Below are 21,889 nucleotides of genomic sequence, written 5' to 3'. Positions count from 1 at the left end.
TGATGGTGTGATCACTGACCTAGAGCCAGACATCCTGGAATGTGAAGTCAAGTGGGCCTTGGAAAGCATCACTATGAACAAAGCTAGTGGAGGTGATGGAATTCCAGTGGAGCTCTTCCAAATCCTGAAAGATGATTCTGTGTAAGTGCTGCACTCAATATTGCCAGCAAATTTGGAAAACTCAGCAGTGGCCACAGGACTGGAAAAGGTCAGTTTTCATTCCAACCCCAAAGAAAGCCAATGCCAAAGAATGCTCAAACTACCCCACAATTGCACTCATCTCACATGCTAGTAAAGTAATGCTCAAAATTCTCCAAGCCAGGCTTCAGCAATACGTGAACCGTGAACTTCCAGATGTTCAAGCTGGTTTTAGAAAAGGCAGAGGAACCAGAGATCAAATTGCCAACATCCGCTGGATCATCAAAAAAGCAAGAGAGTTCCAGAAAAACATCTATTTCTGCTTTATTGACTATGCCAAAGCCTTTGACTGTGTGGATCACCTTAAGCTATAATAAAATAAATTTATCACAATAAATTCTGAAAGAGATGGGAATACCAGACCACCTGATCTGCCTGTTGAGAAATTTGTATGCAGGTCAGGAAGCAACAGTTAGAACTGGACATGGAACAACAGACTGGTTCCAAATAGGAAAAGGAGTTCGTCAAAGCTGTATATTGTCACCCTATTTATTTAACTTCTATGCAGAGTACATCATGAGAAATGCTGGACTGGAAGAAAAATCAACTGGAATCAAGATTGCCAGGAGAAATATCAATAACCTCACATATGCAGATGACACCACCCTTATGGCAGAAAGTAAAGAGGAACTCAAAAGTCTCTTGATGAAAGTGAAAGTGGAGAGTGAAAAAGTTGGCTTAAAGCTCAACATTCAGAAAACGAAGATCATGTCATCCGGTCCCACCACTTCATGGGAAATAGATGGGGAAACAGTGGAAACAGTGTCAGACTTTATTTTTCTGGGCTCCAAAATCACTACAGATGGTGACTGCAGCCATGAAATTAAAAGACGCTTACTCCTTGGAAGGAAAGTTATGACCAATCTGGATAGCATGTTCAAAAGCAGAGACATTACTTTGCCAACAAAGGTTCGTCTAGTCAAGGCTATGGTTTTTCCTGTGGTCATGTATGGATGTGACAGCTGGACTGTGAAGAAGGCTGAGCCCTGAAGAATTGATGCTTTTGAACTGTGGTGTTGGAGAAGACTCTTGGACTGTAAGGAAATCCAACCAGTCCATTCTGAAGTAGATCAGCCCTGGGATTTCTTTGGAAGGAATGATGCTAAAGCTGAAACTCCAGTACTTTGGCCACCTCATGTGAAGAGTTGACTCATTGGAAAAGACTCTGCTGCTGGGAGGGATTGGGGGCAGGAGAAGAAGGGGATGACAGAGGATGAGATGGCTGGATGGCATCACTGACTCGATGGACGTGAGTCTGAGTGAACTCCGGGAGTTGGTGATGAACAGGGAGGCCTGGCGTGCTGCGATTCATGGGGTCGCAAAGAGTTAGACATGACTGAGCGACTGATCTGATCTGATCTGATCCGGTTCATTCACTGTTCATAAGCCTTGTACAATGATATTCCCTATTAGGCTCCTGAATGGTGTGGGGTGGGGGTGGGGAGGATAGGGGTGTTACAAGGGGATTGGCAGGGTCTAATGAGTCTGTCGGAGAAGGCAATGACACCCCACTCCAGTACTCTTGCCTGGAAAATCCCATGGGCAGAGGAGCCTTGTAGGGTGCAGTCCATGGGGTCGCCAAGAGTCGGACACGACTGAGCGACTTCATTTTCATTTTTCGCTTTCATGCATTGGAGAAGGAAATGGCAACCCACTCCAGTGTTCTTGCCTGGAGAATTCCAGGGACTGGGAGCCTGGTAGGCTGCCGTCTATGGGGTCGCATAGAGTCGGACACGACTGAAGCGACTTAGCAGCAGTAGCAGCAGCAATGAGTCTGTATTTTAGATATTTGGTGAACAACAGTTGGATTTCCCTCACGGCCCCAAGTTTTAAAGGATATTGTTTTTCCCAGGGGTATATTTCCCCAGGCCTAAACCTTATTTTTATTGGAGGAGCATGTTTTCCCTTTCCTGGTCCTGAGGTATCCCAAGTGCAGGATCTACTTGTTCCCTGATTTTGGTGGGAATATTTTGATGACCAGCAGGTGGGTCATCTGGGGTTGCTAATAGATGCAATCTCTGCTTGAATTGTCTACCTTCTTGGACTTCACCCCGTCCTAATAATATACTAGCTCCTATCTTATTTATCAAGTCTTCTGAGAAGGGGGACGTGGAACTCTGGAATATACAAAAGGGAGTGAGTAGTAATAATGAACCGGACTCCTCAGGTGAGGGAAGATGTAATTGCCTTCCCTTTGACAGTCCATCAGCTCTCATCACAATACAGTCTCAGTTGGAGAGAGGGCCAAGTCAGAACAGAGCAGGCAGCTCCAGTGTCTACAAGAAATTCAGTTCACCTACCTGCCATATCAGGGGTGACCCGAGACTCCCCTGGAATAATGAGGATGGATCAAGTGGAATCTGGAGCCAGGCAGGTGCTCAGGCCCCAACATTCGATGTGTGGGATTCTCTCATCCAAGAGATTCACAAGGACCTGGCGACAGTTGGGATTGCTCCTTAGGCATCCCATAGGAGGGCACTCATGACATTCCCCCTTACAGTGCCTCTCTTTATGACAAAAGGCACATTGGTTCAAGCCCAGGCAGCTTCTTTGCCATCTGCCCAGACATCTCAGCCCTCCAGGGTCCACTCGAGGCAGTGGGTGAATCACAGCAGTCCAAAATTGTTTTCTTTACTAGCCCCTTATCTTTATTGGACTCTTCCATCAAGTCTTGGTTACTATAGACCTTGAATGTCTCCTCTACCAAGATTGACAATGAAAAAAAACAAAAAAGATTGACAAGGGGGTTGGGAGTCTAGCTTCAAGTTTTTGTAATTTTCTCCTTATATCAGAAGTAGCCTGGGTGATAAAATGCATGGCCAATAGTATCCTCCCTTCTGTGGACAGAGGCTTTCCTGAAGGCCTCTGTCACCCAGTTCAGGAAGACTGCCAAGTTTTCATCTCTTTCCAGTGTAACCTTTCAGATCTTATCATAATTTACAGGTGAAATTTAAAGTTTCACCATAAACTTTTTCATTCCTTCTGATAGACAAGTAATATGTCTCACCCTAGCCTGACCTATAGGATCTTCACAGTCCCAGTGTGGGTCATGTTCTGGGGTTGCATCCCCACCCACCTGATAAATTTGGTGGCACGGATCAGTGACCCACTGCATGTTTCCTGGCCTTCATTAGAATATACTCCTTTACCACTGTATGCCAGAATAACCATGATGTCCTGCCAGGTGAGAGAGAATGTCACCTCCAGCCTGATAAATTCATCCCTCAACTTTTCAGGGTTCTCTGAGAACCTGCAAAACCTCTCCTTACAGATTCCTAAGTGTCCCATTCAGAAGGGGACATGCACTCTAGTCATCTCTCTGTTCCCTTCAGCCACTTCCCAAAGTGGGTGAAGGCCTTGTGGGGCAGAGGTGGGGGCTAACTTTGAACCTGAGCCTGGGTGACAGGAAGTTCCACTACAGATTACCCCAGAGGGACTAGTCTCTCTCTCCTGAGGTAACAGAGGATATAAAGGAACATAAGGAGGGAGAGTTTGGGGTCAGTCAGAAGGCCCCAGAGAAGTAGCTGGTTCTGGGAAGTAGGTGGGGCTTGTTTTTTCTCACCTGAGAGTTGGGGAAGGTTGGAAGGGGATCATCTAAAACATCAGAAGTGTTTACTGATTCCCTAGGTTTTTGATTAGAGGAGCAAGATAAAGTAGGGTTTTGGTAAAGGACCATGAAACCCTTTTTGTCTGCCAAAGTGACCTGTGGGATTTTAGTTTCCCAACGAGGGATCAAACCTGGCCCCTCAGCAGTGAGAGCTTGGAGTCCTGACCACTGGACCACCAGGGAAATCCCAGGAGCATGAAGGCTTGGACATAGGGAACCTCAATCCATTTTTCCATGTTGCAAGAGTAAAGAACTAATTGCAAAATGGTATTATAATTTAGAGAGCCATTTTCAGGCCATTTTCAGGCAATGCTTTCTCCACTTTCCAACTTATATAAGGCCCAGGCCATACTACAATAGAGTTTTAAGTTTTTCCCTTTTCAGTCTGTCTATTTTGAAAAATTTTCAGGTTTTAAAGATATACTCCAGAGGTTTCTCTTCTGGCTTACATCTTCACATGTTGAATAACCTGCAATCCAGAAAGAGCGCCCCTAGAAAGGTAGTTCAGTGTCCTGGAGACACTCACCTGGAGGCTTTTGCCCTATAATAGGTTTTCTTATGCTGGGGGTGGTATTCCTCGAGTATGAGCATCTGTGAAGCCTAGGATGTGGGCTGCTTGGAAGTGACCAGCACAACAGGTGTTCTGTGACATGGTATGTATGGGCTGCCAAGGCCTGGAGTGAAGGGAATCCCAGAGGTGGAAAAAAGAACTCCTGAAAGAACTGGGAGTTGAATGCAGTGAAAACTGCAATGGGCAACAGGACTTGAGAGCCTAATGGTGGGATTATTCCTACAGGGGATTTTTTTTTTTTAGGTAGTGAAAGAATAAACAACTAAAGAACCCAAAACCCTTTCCCCTACTTGGCAGCTACAATAATATTGGGGAGAGCATGATACTTCCATCTGACACAGGCAATAGTGAGCTTGGACAAGGTTTCCCATGTAACTTAACATACTAAATGAGCACAATTGGTTTAGGATCTCTCTTTTGGATGCTCCATGGGCCCCTTGAAGCATTCCAAAGTTTACTGGAAGTCAAAAGAATTTCAACCAGAATTTGATGTTTGGGAAATCTTTCAAAATTTCCAAAAAGTTTTAAAATACCCAGTCAGAGAGAATCATAGGTTGCTGTGAAACAATTATTCCTTGAGCAAAAAAAAAAAAAAACATTCAAAAGTAAGTACAGATCACTTAACATCACAGAAACTCACAGCCTGTTATCAAAAGCAGCGTTTCAGGAAAATTTCATTCTCTTATGAAAGAAACCAAATCCAGTCTCATATCAGCTTACTCTTAATAAAATCCATCTACCTACTTAAATGTAATCCAACCTTAGACAGTCTCAACCTCATACAAAATTATTTTCTCAGTGTTCCTTTCCCAGAAATCCTCTGCAATTTTCTGTAGCCATATTTTGTACCTTGTTTTATCCATGCAGAGCTAACCAGCTCTAGGACAAAATTACCTCTTTCCTTTTATTAATAACAAAGTATATTTCCATTCCTCATACCTTCTTTTCTGAAAACATGCATACTATTTTTCTTAAGCCACCATGAACTACATTTTGCATTAACATTCCCTAATTGGAATATCCCATAACTTCTAGAAACACATATCTTTCCAAATCACAATTTCTTTCCTTGATGTGCTGCAAGAAATGTGTCTAATGAAGCCAAGCATCTTTAATTTCTCTCTCACAAGAGGAAAAAGAATAGGTAAATTTAGATCTGTTTAGCAATTAAAGTTCCAATATTTCATTTCATTTAAAATGTTCTGATTGCTCAGTAGATTACCATTCTTTAACTTAATTTGGTTTCAAGTTACCAAAATTAGGAGGAACTATTCTAGATGGACATTTCCAAAGCATAATTATTCCCAGAAAAGTGTGAATGTGTTAGTCACTCAGTTGTGTCCAATTCTTTGCAACCCCATGAACTATAGCCCACCAGACTCCTCTGTCTATGGGATTGTCCACACAAGAATACTGGAACGGGTAGCCATTCCCTTCTCCAGAGGATTTTTCTGACCCAAGGATGGAACCCAGGTCTCCTGCCTTGCAGGAGGCTTCTTTACCATCTGAGCCACCAGGGAAGCCCAATTATTCCCATAGAATTTACTGAAAACTCTTATCCCACTTATATTTACTTAGAAGTTTAATCATATCAGTTTATTTTCCTCAATGACAGATTTTACAATAGAAACAGCATGTACTTATTGACTTCCAATAACTCTAGGTACAATGAAAGTAGTATACTTATTGCTGATAATACAAAGAAGTCTGTATTGATTAAACCCACAAACTTAAGCCAGACAAGTTAATTTTTACAACACCAGAGATCTCATAGTTTTCCTGCTTGAATTCTAAAAGGCCTTTTATTTCCCCCTCAGTCTGGGGGACTACAGATGGATCAGGTATTTCCTGAGAGAGTCCTGGCCAACTAGGCTTCCCAGGTGGTGATAGTGGTAAAGAACCTGCCTGCCAATGCAGGAGACATAAGGGATGCAGGTTCAATCCCTGGGTCAGAAAGATTACCTGGGGTAGGAAATGGAAACCCACTATGGTATTCTTGCATGGAGAATCTCATGAGCAGAGAAACCTGGTGGCAGAATAGTACATTGCAAAGTCAGAGGATAGCAAAACAGGCTCCTCTCTTCTTTTTTTGTTCTTTAAACTCCCACTAAGTTGGCTCAGTGGGTAAAAAATCTGCCTGCAGTGCAGGAGACATAGGAGACAGGAGTTCAGTCTATGGGTTGGGAAGATCTCTTGAAGAAGGAAAAAGCAACCCACTCCAGTATTCTTGCCTGGAAAACCCCACAGACAGAGGAGCCTGGCAGGCTACAGTCCAAAGGGTGGCAAAGGGTTGGAAAGCACACAGGAAAATAACCCAAGGCTGGAGTCTCAGACAATGAAGATTGTATTTGTATTTCAAGGCATAGGTGCTCCTCCATGCCCACAATGTCAGCAGAGACTTGCAGGAACAGTTGGACAGACAAACCTCAATGACAGAAACTGAAAGACACAAACAAGAAGTATTCAGGATTAAAAGGATGGGAGTGCGGGTATAGGACTAAGGGAGATGTAAAGGGAGGAGGGACAGAAAAGACTGAAAAAAGAGAAAATGACAGAAAGAGATTGCAGTTTCAACCGCCCCCTGTGCATGTCCATCCATTCAGGCACCAACCTGTGTGCTTCCAGAAAGGGCCAGTTAAGGAAGGAGCACCCTTTGCACTGCCCACTGGAGTGATCAAGCCTGGAAACCAGCCAGTTGTACGTTGACTGTGGGACTCTAACTCACAGGTGGGACTCACTCATGTGTACACCAGTGTATGGGAATCCGCTGCAGCACTTCAGTAAAGTGCCCCATGGCCCAGTCTGTCTCAAAAGTGGAGGAAAGATAAGAGACATACAGAAAACAAATTGCAAACTGGAAAATGTAATTCCAACCGTATTAATAACCACATTAATATGAATAGATTAAATACTCAAAATTAAAGACAAAGGTTGATAGACCATATTTTAAAAACAGGATCCTTATCAATGCCAACTCTATAAAGTGGAGGAAAGAAAGAAAGGGAGAAAGAGAGAAAGAGAGGAAAGAAGGGAGGAATGGAAAAAGAAAGAGAAAAGAAGATAGGAGGGAAATAAGAAATTAAAGGAATCCAACTTTAAATGCAAAAGTTAGAACTGTTATTGCAGAAGACATGATTGCATGTGTTAGAAAACCCCAGTGAACCCACCAGAGCAAAGTAAAACAAGATGAAACAGACTAGGATAAAGAAAGAAGTTTAGAAAGTTCATAGGGAGCAATATTTCTTATAAAAATAAATGGTGTTCTTATATATGAGGTACAAAAATATGAAAAGGGAAAAATTAAATTAAATAATTTAAATTATTAAATTTTATTAAATTTAATAATTTATTAAATATGTATTAAATTTAAATATTAAAATATTAATATTTTATTAAAATTAAATAATTAAAAATAATTTCATTTAGAATAGCATGGAAAATGATAAAATACCTAGCAGTAAACATAATAAATAACTATAAGATCTGTACACTGAAAACTACAAAATATTGCTGACAGAAATTAAAGATCTATCCAAAGAGAGAAATAGTTCTTGTTCATGGATCAGGAAATTTCATATTATCAAGAAAGCAATTCTCTTCAAATTGGTCTATAAATTCAATGCAGTCCCAATGAAAATTCTTGCAGGGTTTTTTTTTGGGGGGGGGGTTGAATTTGACAGCTGATCTAAAATTCAGAGGGAAATATGAAGAATTCACAACAGCCTAAACAATTTGGCAATAGAATAAAGTTGTAGAACTTTTATTACCTGATTTCAAATTTTACCATAACATACTAATTTAGAGAGTGGATCTGGCATGGGAAAAGAACATAATTCAATGGCACAGAATTGAGAGTCCAGGAATAGAACCTTTTATCATGAATTGATTTTCAACAAATGTCCTAAAACAATTCAATATGAGAAATTCTAATCTTGATTTTTTAACCAAGAAAAGGTACTGGTACAAATGGATAGCCACAAGAAAGACCAAAAACTAAGAAACAGAAACTTATTATATCACACTAGGCAAAAATGAACTAAAACTTGATCATGGCTTCAAATGTAAGAAACAACCTTTAAAATTTCTCAGAGAAACATAGGAGAAAATCATGATCTCTTAGCTATAACATCAAAAGTATGAGTTATATAAGAAAAAATTAGTAAATTAGACTTGATTAAATTAAACATTTTTGCTCTTCAAAAGCCACTGTTAAAAGACAAGCCACAGCCTTGGAGAAAATATGGCAAATCACATATTTGAAAAAGAATGAAATCTTACCATTTGTGTCAACATGCATGGACCTAGAGAACATTATGTGCTCTGTTCTGTGCTAAGTCACTTCGGTCATGTCTGACTCTTTGCAGTCTGTGGACTGTAGCCCTCCAGTCTCCTCTGTCCATGAAATTCTCCAGGCAGGAATACTGGAGTGGGTTGCCATGCCCTCCTCCAAGGAATCTTTTCCCAACCCAGAGATTGAACTTTTGTTTCTTAAGTCTCCTGCATACAAAGGCGGGTTCTTTACCACTAGCGCCACCTGGGAAGCCCAGAGAGTATTATGCTAAAGTGAAATAAGTCAGACAAAGACAAGCATTGTATGATGACACTTATATGTGAAATCTAAAAAATAAATGAACAAACATAGAACATAAGCAGAGTTATAGACACAGAGAACAAACAAGTCGTTACCAGAAGAAAGAGGATTGAGGGGGAAGAAAGCAAAAGCTGAGGGAGATTGAAGTTCCAGCTGTAAGAGTTCCATGGTGCTCCAGTGATTAAGAATCTGCCTGCCAATGCAGGGGACATGTGTTCAATTCCTAGTCTAGGAAGATAACACATGCTGTGGGGCAACTAAGCCCGTGTTCCTCAATTGCTAAAGCCTCCATACCCTAGAAAAAGTGCTCCACAAGAGAAGCCACCATATGAGAAGCACCACACCACAACAAAGAGTACCCCCTGCTCTCCACAACTAGACAAATCCCTTGTGGAGCAACAGAGACCCAGCGCAGTCAAAAAGAATAAATAAATAAATGGTATTTATATAGTTGAAAATAAATGAGTATGAAATGGGTAAGAAATGTACAGTGTGGGGAATATAGTCAATAACTATGTAATGTCTTTGTATGTAATGTATCGTAACTAACTTATCATTTTGAAATGTGTACAAATATCACAATCACTATGTTGTGCAACAGGAACTAACATAACATTGTAGGTCAAGTATACTTCAAAAACACATGCATAGAAAGAGATAGATTAAACTAGTGGTTACATGAGGCCAGGAAGTAGGAATTGGATAGTTACAGTCAAAGACACACATTCCCAGTTACAAGGTAAATAAGTACTAGGAAAATAAAATTCCCAGTTTTAAGATACATAAGTACTAGGAATGTAATATACAGCATGATAAATATAATTAATACAGCTCTATGTTATACATGAAAGTTGATAGAGTAAATCCTGGGTTCTAATCACTGGGAAATACATTGTTTTCCCAATTTCTTTCATTTTGTACCTATGTGGTTTCATTAAATTTATTGTGATGACCATTTCATGATGCATGTAAGGCAAATCACTACACTATGCACCTCAAACTTAAACTGAAGGAAAAAAAAAAAGAATGGACTAAGGTTAACATCAATGTATCAGTATTGGCTCACTAGTTATGATAAATGTACTGTAGTAATACAAGATCTCAACATTAGGGGAAACGGGGTGAGGGGGATATTGGAAGTCTGTATTATCTTTGCAGCATTTTCATAAACCTAAAATTATTCTAAAGTAAAAGGTTTATGTAAATATATATATATATATATATATATATTTTAATTTCCTGAAAATCACTGAACTGTCTTTTGTAATAAGTGAACATCATGGTATACACATTTTATTGAAGTAGAGTTGTTTAAAAAGTTACTAAGAGGATGAGAGTGGGATTGGAGTTAGTCTGGGGCGGGGCCAGAGCAGGGTGAGCTCAGACTGGGGTCAGTAACCCTGGCAACGGACAGAGAGGCGGGGATCCCCCAAGGTCTAGGCCAGCCCGCAGCTGGCTGCTGCTGCTGACCGTGGCCACCCTGGAGCTGCGAGGTTCCCCAGCCGGACTGCAGGCGATCGGGGAGCGTTGAGGGCCGGAGCTCCGACTTGGCGACCACAGCGGTTGGCTCCTGGAGCTATAGGTTCGTTGGGGCCTCCATTCGGGCCAAGATCCCCTAGCCTACAGGGCCTGAGGGCAGGCGGCTGTGACCAGGGCCTGTGTGTCCTGAGCCACTAAGCCTCATCTTTTCTCTGCCCTTCCCTCCTACCAGACAGCCCAGAGATACCCCCCACACAGGTGGGTCAGGCCCTCCACTGTGAGGCTTCTGGGTGGGAAAAGACCCAATCCCTTTGTAGGGCTGTGGGAGTGGGGACTAGCAGGGTCTGGCCCAGAGGTTGGAGGCTGGGTGAAGGAAAGTTCTAGGACTACTGAGTAAATAGGCCTGAGTCCAGGGACCAGGGGTCTCATTCTCCTCACTGAGGCCCTGGTAGCCCCGGCCTTAGACCAGGATGCCCAGGCTCAGGGGGCCTGGGCACACTCCTGCCCTCCCAGGTGTGAGTCCCAGAACTAGGGCCATCCTCATTAGCCCCCTCCTTCTTCTTTTAGAAACGGAGACTCCTGCAGAGTCTGAGAGGGGAGTGAATTGCCCCAGATCACACACCACCACAACTTCTGCCTGCAAGTCTTCCTCCCTAAGACATGGGGTAAAGTGGAGGTGCACAGGCCCTTAGAAGCCATGGTCTTGAGAAAGTAATGTTGGCAACTTCTGAGACCTTTGGTTCTTTGATCTACAAGACAAGGCACTGAGGTGTGCTAGGTGAGGGAAATGAGGTCTGTGTCATGCCCAGCACTTGGCAACCTTGCTCAAGGACGTCCATCTGCCTGGAGATGTTCCTGTGAGCTGGTCCCCCCAGACCCCTGGGTCCTTATCCTCACAGGGCTTGATGTGTTGTGCTCTGCTGTCCAGTCCTCAGTGGCAGCCAGCGAAGGCAGAGTCCAAGTAGCCCTGTCATTTTGGCTAGGCTGCTGGAGGCCTGACCTTGATTTTCCCATATGTGAAACAGGGAGGCTTTCCTGGTTGCAACATTTGGAGTACCACCAGTGTCTCTATTATAGGCGGCAGGGGAGTCTCCATAGTGTGCGGGAAATCCAAGGAGATGGGAAGGATCTATGGTGGCCGGGACATGGAGGCTGTGGTCCTAGGGCTTGCATGTCTGTGGAGCTATCCTCATTAACTCCAGCTGGCTCCTTTCCACCACCTATTGCTTTCTCAAGTAAGTCTCCTTCCTAGGCTGCCAGCACAGGTGCTTGCAGGGGAGGAGGATGCGGGGGAAGACAAAAAAAGTGGGATGGTGTCCCACGTTAGCTCCTCTGGGCTTTCCTCTGGGCAGTCTGTGGCCTTCCAAGGTGTGTTGTTCCTGCCTTTGGCCTGTGTACCCTCCACCTGGACTGTCCTCCCTGCTCACCTGCCCAGATCCTCCTCATGCTCTGCCCTCGGCCCCTGTGTCCGTCCCCCAACACAGGCGTGCCTCAGGAGAGTGGCAGTGTCAGTCCTCGCTGCCATTTGGTGTGAACCCATCTCAGATCACACCTTCTTCTCAGTGCCCCCTTATTGCCAGGTGTCAGACTCTAGATGGAGGCCTGGGACCGCATGTGTGGCTGGCAGCTGAATGATTCTTCTTATTACTCCTGCAAAACTGTGTGCCCAGGAGGAGTCATGGTCACTGGTGTGCATGCAGGAAGCCATGGTGCCAGGCTGCATAAGGGGGAGGTGGGCTCCCTGGGAGAGTGACAGGGCTGCCCAGGAGTCTGATTCACCTAGCCAGGTGGGGCTGGCTCAGTGACTGGCTTCTTAACGGATGAGGAGGGCTCACCAAGGAGTTCAGGCATCACGGCCCAGGTCTGGGCCCTGGAGCCCTGAGGGCTCAGAGTCCATTGGCACCCACTCTGTGCCATGCTCTGTGCAAGGCCCTCAGTGGCATCAGGGGTGGCGAATCCTTCCTCACCATGTCTCCATCCTGTCAGGAGAGAAAGCCCAGCATGGGTGAAAAGGGCAGAGCACATGGGGTGGGGGGTCAGGAGAAGATGTGTGGAGAGGGAGGGCTTGCTGGAGGGGAAGGGTTGGGTGAGGGAACTTGAGAGAGGGCCTCCACGTAGATGAGCTGTGAAGACCGTGAGGGAGGGGGGAAGTCTCAGCACCTGTGTTGGGGGAACAGGGCAAGGTTCTGTTTCATGCCTTCATTTGCTCATTTATTTACCGAATCTTTTTCAAGTCCTTGTAACTCAGTGGAGAAGCAAGCTTTCGGCAGGTAGGTGTTGAAAAGAGGGGATGGTCAGGAAGAGTGTGGGGCCAGAAGGTGGGTTGTATGGAGTCTCGGGAAGGGTAAAGTTAGAGCTGGGACTGAGTCAGAATGCCTGCCATGGACAATCAAAAGGCCTTCATTTGATGACCCCACAGAGTTTTCCAGAACAAGGATTCAGTGCTTCTCCGATTCTAGTATGTGATGGAGAAGCCAGCCATATGTTTGAAACTATAAGTAGGATATCAATTAGCCTCAAGAAAGAAGGCCTCCTGAGCAATAGAAATGGGGAGACAGAAGCTGTCTGGCATCCCATGGAGTGGAGGGGCCCAGAGGGGTGTGGGCAGTTAGATGAGGATGTAGGGAAAGAGCTAGTTCCCACTTGGAGATGATGGTGACAGTGTGCCTTTCCTCCTCCAGGAATTCCAAAGCCCCAGGGAACTACAGGGTTCTGTTAGGAAGCACCCAGCTGTACCAGCATGCCCAGGAGGTGTCTGTGATCCAGATTATCACACACCCAGACTTTGAGAGGTTACATCCCTTTGGGAGTGACATCGCCATGTTGCAGCTGCTCTTTCCTGTGAACTTCACCTCCTACATCATCCCTGCCTGCCTCCCAGTCCCTGGCATGAAGCTTCCCAGTGACTCATCCTGCTGGAAAACTGGCTGGGGGATGCTCAACGAGGAAAGTGAGGGGGTGTGGGTTAGTTGGGGGGGATGAGAATGGGGAGGAGGAGGAAGGGGAGAAGGACAGAGGAGCAAAGAAGGGAGGTATGTCTCCACTTGACATGTTGCCAGGCAAAGGTCCCCTTGGCCCACTATGCTTCATTTCCAGAGGACAGGCCCATTCTAGTTCTAGTTCTGAAAGTGTGTGATTCTAAGGCTTTGGTGTTCCCTAAGTGTAAAGCTCTGAAGTCTGGGAATCTTTGACTTTGCAATCAAGAATCTGAGTTCTTGAAGTCTTTCTGGTTCTTGATTCCAAGGTTTAAATCAACCATAGATCTGAATGACTTGATCCAACTCAAAGATCATGGTTGAGACCTGACTCCTTCCAAGTCATTGACAAACTCTCTGATTTCCCAGTGCCATAGGAGGCACTTGGGAAAAATGGGAAAAAAAAAAAAAAAAAAAAAACTCAAGTATGACCTCTGACCTCTGAGGCTGCCTGATCAATTCCAAACCTCGCTTTGCTCTTCTCCCAAACCAGTTCAGTCATCTACTTTGTAGGCTCATTAGGTGAACTGAATGACACAGGAAAAAAACTGTGTTTCTTAAGTTTGAAAGTGGAGACATGTAGGCAAAAACTTATGAGCAAAAGTTTTATTAAAGAAAAACTTTAATGATTGGGTGAAATGCTTATGATGCAAAATTAGGGAGGGAAAGAGTACTTATTTGTAATTATTAAGTTGGGTCATAATTTGATATGGTGTTTCTCTACAGAGGTACTACAGGCATTTTGAACTGATGCTGTTTTCATTGGGTGGTATGTTCCAGCATCTCTGGTCCCTGCCTATTAGTATGTCACTAACACGTCCTAATCATAGGACAAACAACCAGGTCTGCAGCACTCTCATACCACACACACACACTTCACACACACACACACAATACACAGACACACACACAAACAACACATGTATACCACGCTTCACACATACACACATGCAACACATGTATACCACACTTCACACACACACACAGGCACAATACAGAGACACACAACACATGCATTTCACACACATACAGACACACATACAGAACATGTATACACACTTTACACACACACACGCACACACGCACAGACTGGTTCCTCCTTGAGGACAGGGACCCTGTCTTTCTTGTTTCGATATCCCAGTCCATGCCTCAGGCAGGGCCTGGCACCTGGTAGGTATCCCACTGCTGCCCCCGGGTCCTTCTTCCCTGGACTTCCAGACTGATCTCAGGTCCCATCCTGTGTGCTTTATGTTACTCTCCTGATAGCTATCTGAGTATTTGCTTTGGAGCAGGAGTCATGCCAGTTCCCTGCTCATGACCCCCAGTGCCTTCTCATTTCTACTTAAAATAAGGTCACAACTCCCTGCCTTGAATCTCAGGCCCCATTCCTCTCTTTCATCTCCTACTGTGTCCCTCACCCACACCACCCCAGCCAGCAGGCCTCCTTCCTGCCTTGACTATGTCAAGGCCATTCCCACATCATATCTCCACCTTGACTATCTCCCTGGACTCGTTTGCTGTCCTGACTGACCTTGCCATGAGTCGTTTCTTTACCTATGCAATTCAGCTGTTCCTCTGAAGAGTTTCACTTGATCACGTGAGCTAAAACAGGCCAACCCTAATAGCACATCTTCCTGTTTTGTTTCCTTTACACCACTTATCATGTCTAAAATAATGCTCCTTATTTATTCCATTTACGCTGTCTGTCCCAACTAAAAACTGTCCCCTGTATCATTAGTTAAAAGATACTTAACATGAGGACAGATGAATAAATGAGTAAACTGAATGGAGAATAAATGAGTGTCATGATGAGAAGATGGATGGGGGAAGTTGGAGGACGAGTGGGTGGCAGGGAAGATGGGTGGAAGGAAAGGATGGTGTGCAGAGAGATGGAGTGAGTGGGTCCATTGATGGAGGGGAGAATGGAGAGATGGATGAAAAGATGAGTGGGCAAATGGGACATGAGGAAAAGTAGGTAGGTGAATGGAGGAACAGGTGGATGGAAAGCAATGTTAGTGATAGACAAAAGGTGAGTGGATGGGATGGTTTGTTAAAGGATAGATAGGTTGGTGAATGGTTACTAAGCACCAGTGAGTGGCAGATGTTGGTAGGATTTGCCTTTTTCCTTTGTGGAATAGGAGTATGGCCTATTGCTATGAAAGAGGTTGAGGGAATAGGATGAATTAGGAAAAGTTTGAGAAACAGGGGAGGGCATATTAGGCATAGATAGAAGACTGAAACAAGGATGAAAGCTGTGCTGTGCAGAGAAAACCCCATGTTGGGGGCACTGCTGACTGGTGAGACAGAGCTCTGTAGCTAGGCTACAGCATCCTTCCCTGATTTCCTCCTTATCCTCACAGCACCTCTGCTCGAATCCTTCCATCTCCAGTAGGGTAAGGTGAGCTTCATTAAGAACAAGTTCTATAAACTGTTATATGGAGATAGAAAAGGCAAGACTGCTCTGTCCATGTGAACATGCTGTGTGCTGGGGACTTCTCGACAGGAATGTCCATCTGCCAAGTGAATAATCTGCCTTTCTGTTTTTCCCTCACCTGTTCTCAGGGCTTCAGTTTCTCTCGGGGAGGGACTGTGTTGCCTCTGCTCTCTTTGTGGAGCCCCTGGGACTTCCCATTTCTTCCCTCTATGAGTCTTCCTGGACTCCATCCCTTGGCAGTGTCCCCCAGGCCAACTCCCCTTCCTAAGTTCCTTGCACATGAAAGCATCTACAGCATCTATTCTTGAGGCATATATTAAAGTTTTTACTGAAGCATAACATACATACAAAAGAATATATCCATGCTCTTTTCATAAGCTGGATGAATTTTCACATAGTGAGGCCACATGTGATCAATACCCCAGAGGCCCAACTCACACTTCCTTCCTGTCACCAACACCCAACAGAAACCACCATCTTCACCTTTAATACTTTGGATTAGATTCTGAATGTTCTGTAAGTAGAATTTATTTCCAGTTGGCAGTCTTAACATTAGATTTGTGAAATTCATACATGCTGTTACCTGTTCAGTCTCCTTACTCTACAGGACTCTACTGTGTGCATAGAATTTGATGATCAATTACACTCTTAATGGATATTTTACTACTTTCCAAGTTTTTCATTTTATTTCACTTCCAAATGTTTTACCTTCTATTTCACAGAAACCCTTGAGTAGAATTGTTGGAGTAAAAGGTATGCGTATATTCAGCTTTGGCAAATATTACTGAACATCTCCAAAGTGGTTCACCATTTCCACTCATTCAAGCAGTAGATTAGAGTTTATATTCTCACCAATACTTAGCATTTTCCATCTTTTCTCATTTTAATAGTCTGTTGTGGTTTGCATTTTCCCAATGACCAATTAAATATACTTTCACATATTTATTATTATTGGATATCTGTTTTATGTAACGTTTCCTTTCAAGATTTTTCCCCCCTCTTATTTTTCTGTTGGGTTCTCTGTCTCTTCTTTTAGGGGCTCTTTATATATTTTATATATTCCAGATATATGTCCATTGTTGGCTATTTGCGTTTTCATGTATGTTTTTGCTTTTGTGTTTTTTCTGTTTGTTTGTTTTACTTTGCCTGTGTTGGATCTTAGCTGTGGCACACAGGCTCTTCATTGCAGAGTGTGGGCCTCTCTCAGTTGTCACATGAGATCTCCAGAGCGCATGGGCTCAGTAGTTGCAGCATGTAGACTTGGTTGTCCCGTGGCATGTGGAATATTAGTTCCCTGACCAGGGATGGAACCCATGTCCTCTGCAAGGAGGGAAGATTTTTAATCACTGGACCACCAAGGAAGATTCCTTGTTGGATATTTTAATTGTGAACTTTTACACTCTGTGTAGTGCCTTGTTTTATAGATGAGAAAACAGGCCTGAAGAGGACAAGTGGCTACCCTAAAATAAGGCAGCACAGCATGGGCCCCTGTGTTTTCACTCGAAGCCTAATGTGACCTCCACCGCATCGCCCTCAGGGCTGAGCCTCCCAAGCTGGCTTCATGTGCCAAGCTCTTCCATGGCCCTTTGTCTGCTTGCCTGCTGGATATCCATAGTGCCAACTCTTCATCTCATTTCTCCTCAGGATGAGGACACCACTGAGATGGACCCTGAAGAGCCAAGGCAGCATATAACCCCCACCCCACTCCTGCCTCTTTTAGCCTTTCAGTCCCCACAACCTTCCTGAGAGACTCCATCTAGATTCATTTCTGCCACATTACCTGCTCTGGCTCCCATCCTCCAACCCAGGCCCCTCTTCTCTCCCTGAAAGTGCCTTCCCCCTGGCACAGGGCATCCAGAAACAGGTCTGAGTAGAGACAGACCACAGGGGCCCTCAGCGCTTAGACTGTGGGGCAGAAAAGACATGGTTCCTGTATTCAGTCTGTCATTTCCTGGGATTGTGACCTTAGCTGAGTTTCCTCACCCATGAAATAGATTTGCTAAAGCTTCCTCTTAATAAGGTCCCTGTAGGAAATTTAGTACTGTACTGGCATTCAGGAGGTACTTAGCAAGTCTTGGCTTTCAATCTTCTGGCCTGGCCTGTCTCCATCTACCCGGATTGTACCTACTCTTCTGGACCTGTCTTAGACCTATCCTCTCACCCAATGTGAAATTCACTGCCCTGGCTCCACTCATCACACACAACACCCACACACCCACACACCCACACACCCACACACCCACACACCCACACTCAGTTTACTCTGTCTTTTCAGTAGTGCTAAGCACAGCTCACTTTCCATGGGATATACTAGTGGTGGGGCTTCCTCTGCCTTCTGAGAACTCCTGTGGGGTCAGGAGGCTACTGGAGCCCTTCCCATCTTCCTCATACTAGTCCAGAATCCACCATAATATCAGCAACCACAAGGCTCATCTGCATGAATCCCTGAGGCCTGGAGTGTACAGGGGCCTGGCCTTCCCCGGCCTTAAAAGAGTGCAGTATGGGTGCACTGTGGGGAGGGCCGAGGGCACCCCAGATAGAGACCCCAGAGGAGAAGAGCTGAGGTGATGATGGCACATTCTCAATGTCCAAGAAGCCCTGGTGTGACTTTCTTGGTGCTTTGGTGACATCACCTTAAATTGGTGGCTCAGACAACAGAATGTATTCTCTTACATTTCTAGACATCCGAGTCTAAAGGCAAGGTGTTGGCCTGGCTGCTCCCTTCTGGAGGCTCTAGGAGAAAATGTTTTCTTGCTTTTTCTTTTTTTTTCACTATACATTTATTTATTTTATTTTTTTGTTTCAAACCAAAGAACAATTTTATTTTATTTTATTTCTTATATGATATTATACATGTTTTAATGCCATTTTCCCAAATCATTACCCCCTCCCTGTCCCACAGAGTCCAAAAGACTGTTCTATACATCTGTGTCTCTTTTGCTGTCTTGAATACAGGGTTGTCATTACCATCTTTCTAAATTCCATGTATATGCATTAATATACTGTATTGGTGTTTTTCTTTCTGACTTCACTCTGTATAATAGGCTCCAGTTTCATCCACCTCATTAGAACTGATTCAAATGTATTCTTTTTAATGGCTGAGTAATACTCCATTGTGTATATGTACCACAGCTTTCTTATCCATTCATCTGCTGATGGACATCTAGGTTGCTTCCATGCCCTGGCTATTATAAACAGTGCTGCAGTGAACGTTACAATATTGTATTGGTTTTGCCATACATCAACATGAATCCACCACGGGTGTACACATGTTCCTCATCCTGAACCCCCTCCCACCTCCCTCCCCGTACCACCCCTCTTGGCCATCCCACTGCACCAGCCCCAAGCACCCTGTATCTTGCGTCGAACCTGGACTGGTGATTCGTTTCATATATGATATTATACATGTTTAAATGCCATTCTTCCAGATCATCCCACCTTCTCCCTCTCCCACAGAGTCCAACAGACCGTTCTATACATCTGTGTCTCTTTTGCTGTCTCGCATTCAGGGTTATCATTACCATCTTTCTAAATTCCATGTATATGTGTTAGTATACTGGTGTTTTTCTTTCTGGCTTACTTCACTCTGTATAATAGGCTCCGGTTTCATCCACCTCATTAGAACTGATTTAAATGTATTCTTTTTAATGGCTGATTAATACTCCATTGTGTATATGTACCACCGCTTTCTTATCCATTCATCTGCTGATGGACATCTAGGTTGCTTCCATGTCCTGGCTATTATAAACAGTGCTGTGATGAACATTAGGCTACACGTGTCTCTTTCACTTCTGGTTTCCTTGGTGTGTATGCCCAGCAGTGGGATTTCTGGGTCATACGGCAGTTCTATTTCCAGTTTTTTAAGGAATCTCCACACTGTTCTCCATAGTGGCTCTACTAGTTTGCATTCCCACCAGCAATGTAAGAGGGTTCCCTTTTCTCCACACCTTCCCCAGCATTTATTGCTTGTAGACTTTTGGATCATAGCCATTCTTACTGGCATGAAATGGTACCTATCTCATTGTGGTTTTGATTTGCATAATGAGTGATGTTGAGCATCTTTTCATGTGTTTGTTAGCCATCTCTATGTCTTTTTAGAGGTCCCCAGCATTCCTTGGCTCATGGCCCCTTCCTCTGTCTCCAAAGCACATCACTCCTCCTTCTGCTCCTGTCTTCACATCTCCTCCTCAGACTCTGACCCCCTGCCTCCCTCTTTCCCCATGAGGACCTTTGTGATTATGTTGGGTCCAACCAGATAATCCAGGATAATCTTCCTATTCCCTGATCCTCTGCTCCATCACAGCTGCAGAGTCCCTTTTGCCATGTAAGGTAACTTAACCACAGTTCTGATGATGAGAATGGCCATTTTTGAGGGTGATTTTTGGCCAGCCACACCATGTACCCTTCTCTTTCCTTCAAGTTGCCACTTCCCCACCCCTCCCTCTCAGCTGGAGAGCTTCCTTCCTGTTTCACTGAGAATATCAAAGCACTCAGACTAGACCCCGTTCATCTTCCCAGCCCACTTCTTCTCACCCCAAGAAAGCATCTTCTATCTCTCTTGAGCCTCCTGGCCCATCCTAGTCAGTCCCTCCTGGAGCTCTGGGTACCCAGAGTCTCCCTTGCTCCATGTCTTCCGTGAGCCCTTTCATGGCTCCTGTGTGAATGTGCAGGGCAATCTCCCTCCTGCTACTGCCCAGTTTCTCTGCCTCCTTTTCCCCAAAGACTCCTCATAACAGCCCTGAATCTAACCCACTCTGGACATGAGTGTCCCCAGTGCCACCAGAGCCACATGGCCAGTGTCTCCAAGAGCCTGTCTTGCCAGAGCTACCCTTGGACCTGAGTCCTTCTCTCATTCAGCACTTGAGCAAGTCTCACTGCCATTTCCTGGGCACCAGGACCAGCCAGCCACTCCACTCTGCACTGGTCCCCTCCCTTCCCACATCTAAATGCTGGAGACCCCAGGGCTCTGTGCTCAGCCTGCTCCTCCCCCTCTGTGCTTCTTCCTTGTTTGGTGAAATAGGCTCAACTTTGACTGGTCCTGTTGCCTCTTTCAACATATTGTCCCAAATTTGACTGTTTCTTACCGCCCTGACCCCTCCCCACCCATAATCTCTCACTTCTCTCCTGTAGCTGCCTCCAAACCAATTAATTCTCCACACAGCACCAGAGCAATCCAGGTGCTAGACTTGACCTAACAGTTCTCCATGGGCATCAATTCCAACCCCCACCATAAAGGCCCTGGGAACCTGAGTCCCGTCTACCCGCCTTGCTTCCCACTTGTCATTGCTCTTCCTCCCACCCACCTGGCCATCCTTCCTCTCTTCGTCTGCACTCACTGCTCCCTCTGCTCCAGCATCAGAAAGTTGGGTTGTCCTATTTGGAATCTCAGCTCGTGAAAGCTGCATGCTTCCACCCTATGAAACGTCCTTCCCTTCCTGTCCTGTCCCTTCCATGGTTTGCTTCCACATGTCAAGTCTGACAATGGCAGTCTAGTTAGATTCTTTGCAAAAGCTTCATGAGAAAGGAACTTTGTCATTTCACCCCTGTGCTCAAGGGCATAAGCTGCTCTGAATGCTGTATGTGTGTGTTGGACTGGTGCTTGAAGGGGACCAAGCACAGCCATGGTCCATGCTCCTCTACATACCTCCAATGATGAAACCTTCCATTTGGCTAATAAAGTAAGGGAGTTTCCACCCAGATGGTCCTGTCCTGACAGCATTTCAGGACTCCAATAACTCTCAGAGGCTTTCAAGAGATCCTCAGCTGCTCCCTGAGCAATACAGGCTGCCTCCACCAGGCCTGGGTATGAGCAATTTCTGAAGAAACTCAGCCAAGAAGTTGAGAGAAAACTAAAGCCCAGACTAAATGAATGAAAAAGGAGGATGACTCAGGTGGGGATGTGCTGCTTCAGCTCAGAGTTTGCAAAAGCCGGGTCTTCAGCAGCTTCAGCTGGCCAGTTTCCACACACAGACCAGCTCTCTTGGGTTCAAATCCTGAAGCTGCCCCTTCTTGGCCTTGGAGAGTGCTTTCTCCT

The 21,889-nt window shown here is 44.7% G+C and overlaps 1 pseudogene; it reads left to right on the top strand.

The window, feature by feature from the left end:
- LOC147365519 (putative serine protease 47) overlaps positions 1-21,889 on the top strand; it is a 39,026-nt pseudogene that overhangs the window by 12,109 nt on the left and 5,028 nt on the right.

The sequence above is a fragment of the Bos grunniens genome, chromosome 9, assembly GCF_055505025.1.
Source record: "Bos grunniens cultivar Pamir isolate PY7600 chromosome 9, Bosgru_T2T1.0, whole genome shotgun sequence".
NCBI lineage: Eukaryota > Metazoa > Chordata > Mammalia > Artiodactyla > Bovidae > Bos > Bos grunniens.
This window is presented reverse-complemented; position numbering and strand designations above follow the sequence as displayed.